Consider the following 8322-nt stretch of genomic DNA (forward strand, 5'->3'; position numbering starts at 1 on the left):
AACACTTTCACATAAAATCAACGAGACCGAGGGAGTATTACATTTGACATAGAAAAAAAATACACGGCTCAGAGAACTTTGGAATGCCTAATTTATTTTTAAAAACACCAAAATGAATTACCTGGTAAATAATCTTCGTTTAAGGAAAGAGGAAGAAATATACGCTTCTAAAGGATTTAGCTAGAGAAAGAACTTCATTACTAAAATTTGAGTTATCCTAGTTAATTCAATTTGATGTCTAAATAGAAAGCACTGCACTTTCAAATCTATTTTCCCCTTTGTGACATGTCAGTTTTTTCAAAAGATTAATTATGGATATCTCTTTATTATATGTGATGACCTAAAAGGTCATCACTCGTTTTGAAAGTAAATTCTGTGTTCCGAGGTCTTAAAACCTCCTTTTGTATCATCTCGATTTGCGTGCGCAGTCCGGGCGTGTATCCGAAAATCTATTATGTGAAAATCTGTGAAAAAAATGATAAATTTTGCTTTTAAAATGAATTTAAGTTGACTTCGGTCAACATTTTGGGTAAACGGACCCGGACCTGTGATTTGATGGTCCCGGAGGGTCCTAGGAAAATATGAGACTTGGGCGTATGCCCGGAATTGAATTCCGAGGTCCCAAGCCCGAGAAATAAATTTTTAAAGAAAATTGTTTTCTCGAAAATATAAAGGTTTTTAGAAGTGAATTGATGCATTTTCTTGATGGTATCGGGCCCGTATCTTGGTTCCGGAGCCCGGTACAAGTTTGAAATAATGATTAAGTTGAATCTATAAAATTTGGTAAAGATCGGAATTGGTTTGGTATAAAACGGACCTATAGTTGAGAAAATAGTAATCTTGATATTCTTGAGTGATTTCATGAATTTGAGATTTAATTCATAGATATTGATGTTATTTTGATGTTTTGATCGCACAAGCAAGTCCGTATGATATTTTTGGACTTGCGTGCATGATTGGTTCGGAGCCACGAGGGCACGGGTGAGTTTTGGATAGGCCACGGGGTGCATTTAGACTTAGAAAATATCAATTGCAGGTTCAGAGAAGTTGCAGGTCTCTGAACCAGGTTTCACGGTCCGCGGTGGGGTTGTCGCGACCGCGGTGGGCTCTTCGCGACCGCGGTGGGATTGATGCGGTCCGCGGTAAGCAAGGCCAGGTCTTCGCGGCCGCGCTCGATATTTCACGGTCCGCGGTGGAGCTCCGCGGCCGCGATCCTTTTTCTGCGATCAGCGGTGAGGATATGAGAGGGGTATATATAAACGAGTCTTTTCAGCCATTTTCATTTTTCAAAAGACCTAAAACATATGAGGCGATTCTTCAAACACTCTTTCTTCTCCAAAATACAAGTAAGTGATTTTAAACTCATTTCTTTCACTCCTTAACTTCTTTTTACAAGATTTCATCCTAGAATCTAGGATTTTCATGGTGGAATTGGAAATTTTGGGTAGAACTTAGGATTTTCAAATTTGGGGATTTGGACCTCGATTTAAGGTCCAATTTCAAAACAAATTACATATTTGAGTTCGTGAGTGAATGGGTAATTGGTTCGAACCTCGGGTTTTGACCATGTGGGCTCGGGGTCGATTTTTGACTTTTTGGGAAAAACTTTAGAAAACCTATTTTCATGCATTAGAATTGATTCATTTAGCATTTATTGATATCGTTAAGTATATTGTAACTAGATTCAAGCGAATTGGAAGTGGAAAGAAGAGGTAAAGCGGTAATTGAGGCTTGAATTGTGTTCGTGGCATCGAGGGAAGTGTTTGGTCTAACCTTAGCTCGAGGGATTAGGAGTTGTGTCTTATTTGCTGTGTGTTAATTGATGAGTACGACGTATAGGCATGGTGACGAGTATCTATACGTCGGTGTCAAGCATGCCCGTGAGTCTTATACTATGATAAATGTGACTCCGTTTCGTATTGTTCATGCTTTATATGATGATTTCTATTGTTGAACAAGGCTTGTGAAAGTATTATCGGTAATTAAACATTGTAGAGCGTTGGCTCAAGTTGTGAATTGAGTTGTGGAAGTATTATTGGTAATTGAACATTGTAGAGCGTTGGCTCAAGTGGTGAATTGAGTTTAATATTGGTAATTGAATATTGTAGAGTGTTGGCTCAAGTTGTGAATTGAGTTGTGAAGTAATTGTGGAAAAGAGAAAAGGTTTATGAAATTATCTCCCTTCCCGGGATATTATTGCTTTTGATATATCTTCATTGCCGGGATGTTATTGCTTTTGATATTGTTCCCCTTGTCGGGATATTGTTGTTATGCTATTGTTCCCTTGCCAGGATTTCATTGTGAATTTTATTGATTCCCTTGCCCTTATTGCTTTGTGATTGTTGTTTGGGTAAGGAAGAGTGTAAAAGCACAAAGGGTGATGCCTTGAATGATATTTGTGAGAGAGTGTTAATGCACGAAGGGTGATCCCGTGCTGATATTGTGAAGTTGAAGCACGAAGGGTGATGCCGTGCCGCACGATGTACGATGACGTGCCATGATATGAGTGATAATGCACGAAGGATAATTTCGTGCCATGATTATGTGAGGTAAAAGCACGAAGGGTGATACCGTGCCGATTATATTGATTCTTATGGTGAGGATGAGAGTAAAAGCACAAAAGGTGATGCCGTGCACTTGTCTTTGATTTCCTGATTCTTGCTGATAATTGAGTTATGGTGTTCTTTACGGTTATTTATTGGTTTTCTGTTGCTACTTGATTTCCCCGCAGCATGTTTTCCCCGTCCTATCTTTACCTGTATATTTCTGCCTTTATTTTTTCGCTGTATATGATTTAACTGCACATGTTTATTTGGTAGTCTGGTCCTAGCCTCGTCACTACTTCGCCGAGGTTAGGCTAGGCACTTACCAGCACATGGGGTCGGTTGTGCTGATACTACACTCTGCACTGTGTGCAGATCCCGGTGCTGCAGCTTTTGGACCACAGTGAGGTTGCTGCTTCCAGACCGTCAGGCGACCCGAGGTAGTCCTGCAGGCGTCCGCAGGCCTTGACGTCTCCTTCTATCATTTTCTTTCTGTTTTTACTTATTCCGAAACATATTCGTGTAATTCTATTCAGACCTTATTTGTAGTATTCTTAGACAGTCTGTGAGATTGTGACACCAATTCTGGGTAGAGTTGTACTTAGACTTTCACAGTTTGTACTAATCTAAATTATCAAATTTCGTCTTCCGCACTCTTCTTTTGTTATTATTATTTCCGCTGCTTTTATTATGTTTTTTTGGAATTGTTAAGGGATTTAGAATGGAAATGGTTAAATAACTGGAATAACTAGCTTGCCTAGCTTTCACTAGTAGGCGCCATCACGACTCCCGAGGGTGGGAAATCCGGGTCGTGACAAGTTGGTATCATAGCTCTAGGTTGCTTAGGTCTCACAATTCACGGACATGCTTAGTAGAGTTTGAGGATCGGTACGGAGACGTCTGTATTTTTCCCCCAGAGGCTACAGAGTTAGGAAAAACTTCACATTTATTCATTCCGATCGTGCGATTTGGTTTCTCAATGCTAATTGAACTTCTACTCTGTTTCTTCGCAGATGGCGAGAACACGCGCTTCTTCATCCGCTGATCAGTAGCCCGAGCCCCCAGCGGTAGCATCTATGAGGGGCGGAGGGCGAGGCCGAGGCCAAGGCCGTGCTAGGGGCCGAGGCAGGGGCAGAGCTCAGCCTAGAGCAGCAACACCATTGGCGGAGCCTCAGGTTGAGTTTGACGAGGAGGTTCCAGCCCAGACTGTTCCAGCAGGACCAGCTCAGGTCCCGGAGGGGTTCATTGCTACCCCAGTACTCCAGGATGCTCTGGTCCGTCTAGTGGGCCTTATGGAGAGTGTCACTCGGGCAGGCTTACTTCCTGTAGCACCAGCTGTCTCTCAGGCTGGGGATTAGCACAGACTCCCACTACCCGCACTCCGGAGCAGATGGCTCCCCAGTTTCAGACTCCAGCAGCTCATCCAGTTGGAGCAGTTCAGCCAGGGGTGGTGGCTCAAACCGGTGAGGGAGCAGCTATGTCTTCTGATGCTTTGTGGAGGTTGGATAGGTTCACCAAGCTGTTCACTACTTCTTTTGGTGGTGCATCTTCTGCGGATCCCCAGTATTATTTGGACAACTGTCATGAGGTTCTTCGGAACATGGGGATAGTGGAGCCCAATGGGGTCGACTTTGCTACTTTTCGACTGTCTGGATCCGCCAAGACTTGGTGGAGAGATTATTATTTGGCTAGACCAGCTGGGTCACCGGCTTTGACTTGGGATCAGTTTTCTCAGCTATTTCTGGAGAAGTTCCTTCCTATCACTCAGAGGGAGAACTATCGGAGGCAGTTTGAGCGTCTCCAGCAGGGTTCTATGACTGTCACTCAGTACGAGACCAGATTTATTGACTTGGCCCGTCATGCTCTTCTTATACTTCCCACTGAGATAGAGAGGGTGAGGAGTTTCATTGAGGGACTTGTTCAGCCTATTCGATTGCATATGGCTAAGGAGACGGAGAGCGAGATTTCTTTTCAGGATGCGACCAATGTGGCCAAGAGAGTGGAGATGGTTTTATCACAGGGGAGTGGTCAGGGGTCTGACAAGAGGCCTCGTCATTCGTGCAGGTTCAGTGGTGCCTCATCTGGAGGCAGAGATTCTTTTGGTAAGGGTCATCCTTCCAGGACATTTCATTCAGCACTACAGGCTTCTCACGGTGCTCCAGGTGGTCGTGGTTCTCATACGCAGTATTATGATCAATAGTCCTACAGTGCACCACCAGCTCCTATCACTGCACCGCCGCTCCAGAGTTTTCAGAGTGGTCATTCAGGCCGTCAGAGTCAGCAGTCTCAGCAGCCGAGGGCTTGTTATACTTGTGGCGATGCGAGGCATATTGCTAGGTTTTGCCCTCGAGCACCGAGTAGCTCTCAGCAGCAGGGTTCCCGTGCCATGGTTCAGGCACTGAGTGTTCCACCGCCCGCTCAGCCAGCTAGAGGGGGAGGTGAGGTGCTAGAGGTGGAGATAGCGGTATTAGAGGTAGAGTTCAGGCAGCTAGAGGTGGAGGCCAGCCAACAGGAGGCCGTCCCAGAGATGTAGTTCAGAGTGGTGGGGCCCAACCCCGATGTTATGCTCTTCCAGCCAGGCCTGAGGCTGAGGCCTCCGATGCAGTTATCACAGGTACTGTTCTGGTTTGTAGTAGAGATGCTTCAGTTCTATTTGATACAGGATCTACATACTCCTATGTGTCATCTTATTTTGCACCGTATCTGGTCATGCCTAGTGATTCCTTGAGTGCTCCTGTATATGTGGGTGATTCTATTGTGGTAGATCGTGTCCATCGTTTATGTATAGTTGTGATTGGGGGTCTTGAGACTCGTGTAGATTTGTTACTTTTGGATATGGTTGATTTTGATGTCATATTGGGGATGGACTAGTTATCACCTTACCACGCTATCTTGGACTGTCATGCCAAGACTGTGACCTTAGCCTTGCCGGGGTTGCCTCATTTAGAGTGGAGAGGGACTCCTGGTCATTCTACCCGTAGGGTTATCTTATATATGAAGGCTCAGCGTATGGTTGATAAGGGATGTTTGGCCTATTTGGCGTATGTTCGTGATTCTAGTGCTGAGGTTCCTTCTATGGATTCTGTGCCTGTTGTTCGTGAGTTTCCTGAGGTATTTCCTTCAGACCTGCCGGGCATGCCACCCGACAGGGATATTGACTTCTGCATTGATTTGGCTCCAGGAACTCAGCCCATTTCTATTCCGCCATATCGTATGGCCCCGCCTGAGTTGAAAGAATTGAAGGAGCAGTTGCAAGACTTGCTTGATAAGGGCTTTATTAGGCCTAGTGTCTCGCAGGGTCTTTATGACACAATCAATAATTCGCTTCATTTTCAATTAGGCCTTGCTCTAGCTTCTTTAGGGGTTATTACTTCTTTGGTAGCTCAACACATGTACTCTTTACCTGCTTATGCATTCATAGCACAAGACTTTACTACTCAAGCTGCATTATATACCCACCACCAATATATCGCAGGATTCATCATGACAGGAGCTTTTGCTCATGGTGCTATATTTTTCATTAGAGATTACAATCCAGAGCAAAATGAAGATATTGTATTGGCAAGAATGTTTTTGGGGTGCACTGGTGTTGTTTGTTAAGAAGAAGGACAGATCGATGAGGATGTGTATATATTACCGACAATTGAACAAGGTCACAAACAAGAATAAGTACCCATTACCGAGGATTGATGATTTGTTTGACCAGCTTCAGGGTGCCCAAGTGTTTTCTAAGATCGACTTGAGATCTGGCTACCATCAGTTGAGGATTAGGGCATCCGATGTCCCTAAGACAGCTTTCCGACTCGGTACGGGCATCATGAGTTCTTGGTGATATCATTCGGATTGACAAATGCCCCAGCAACTTTCATGGATTTGATGAACCGAGTGTTCAGGCCTTATTTGGATTCCTTCGTGATTGTCTTCATTGACGATATTTTGATCTATTCCCGCAGCCGGGAGGAGCACGAGCAACATCTTTGAGTCATTCTTCAGACTCTGAGGGATAGTCAGTTGTATGCAAAGTTCTCGAAAGTGTGAGTTCTGGTTAAGTTCAGTTGTATTCTTGGGTCACGTTGTATCAGCGGAGGGTATTTAGGTGGATCCAAAGAAGATAGAGGCAGTCAAGAACTGGCCTCGACCCACATCAGCTATAGAGATCCGGAGTTTCTTGGGTTTGGCGGGCTATTAGTGTCGGTTTGTGGAGGGGTTTTCATCTATTGCAGCCCCGATGACCAGGCTGACCCAGAAGGGTGCCCAGTTCAGGGGGTCGGACGAGTGTGAGGCAAGCTTTCAGAAGCTCAAGACGGCCTTGACTACGGCGCCTGTGTTGGTTTTGCCCACAAGTTCAGGTCCATATACAGTTTATTGTGACGCATCTCGTATTGGACTTGGTGCGATGTTGATGAAGGATGGCAAGGTCATTGCTTATGCTTCGCCGCAGTTGAAGATTCATGAGAAGAACTACCCAGTCCATGATTTGGAGTTAGCAGCCATTGTTCACGCGTTGAAGATTTGGAGGCACTATCTGTACGGCGTGTCATGTGAGGTGTTCACGGATCACAAGAGTTTGCAATACTTGTTCAAGCAGAAGGAGCTAAATTTGAGGCAAAGAATGTGGCTGGAGCTATTGAAAGACTATGATATCACCATCTTATACCATCTGGGGAAGGCCAATGTAGTGGCCGATGCTTTGAGTAGGAAGTCAGCCAGTCTTGTGTATATTCCGGTCGGTGAGAGACCGCTTGCTTTAGATGTTTAGGCTTTGGCCAATCAGTTCGTGAGGTTGGATGTCTCTGAGCCCAGCCGTGTGTTAGCTTGCACAGTCGCTCGTTCTTCATTATTGGAGCGTATTCGAGATCGACAGTATGATGATTCCCATTTGTGTGTCCTAAAGGACACGGTGCAGCACGGTGGTGCCAAGCAGGTCACAGTTGGGGATGGTGGAGTTTTGTGGATGCAGGGTCGTATTTGAGTGCCTAATGTAGATGGACTTCGAGAGTAGATTCTAGAGAAGCCCCATAGTTCCCGGTACTCTATTCATCCGTGCGCCGCTAAGATGTATCAGGATTTGCGGCAACATTATTGGTGGAGAAGGATGAAGAAGGATATTGTTGCGTATGTGGCTCGGTGTTTGAATTGTCAGCAGGTAAAGTACGAGCATCAGAGACCTGGTGGTTTATTCTAGAAGATTGAGATTCCTGAGTGGAAGTGGGAGCGTATCACTATGGACTTTGTTGTTGGGCTCCCACGGACTCAGAGGAAGTTTGACACAGTATGGGTTATTGTTGATAGGCTGACCAACTCAGCGCATTTCATTCCTGTGGCAGTTTCTTATTCTTCTAAAAGGTTAGCTGAGATCTATATCCGGGAGATTGTTCGTCTTCATGGTGTGCCCGTGTCTATCATTTCCGACCGAGGTATGCAGTTTACCTCACATGTCTGGAGGGCAGTTCAGCATGAGTTGGGCACACGGGTTGAGTTGAGCACATCATTTCATCCTCAGATGGACGGGCAGTCCGAGCGTACTATTCAGATTTTGGAGGATATGCTCCGAGCTTGTGTTATTGACTTAGGAGGCTCGTGGGATCAGTTTTTACCTTTAGCGGAGTTTGCCTACAATAACAGTTACCAGTCGAGCATTCAGATGGCTCCCTTTGAGGCTTTATATGGTAGGCAATGTCGGTCGCCGGTTGGTTGGTTTGAGCCGGGAGTGGCTCGGTTGTTGGGTACAGATCTAGTACAGGATGCCTTGGACAAGGTCAGGGTTATTCAGGATAGG

This window comes from Nicotiana attenuata, chromosome 2 (assembly GCF_001879085.1).
Source record: "Nicotiana attenuata strain UT chromosome 2, NIATTr2, whole genome shotgun sequence".
NCBI classification, from domain to species: domain Eukaryota; kingdom Viridiplantae; phylum Streptophyta; class Magnoliopsida; order Solanales; family Solanaceae; genus Nicotiana; species Nicotiana attenuata.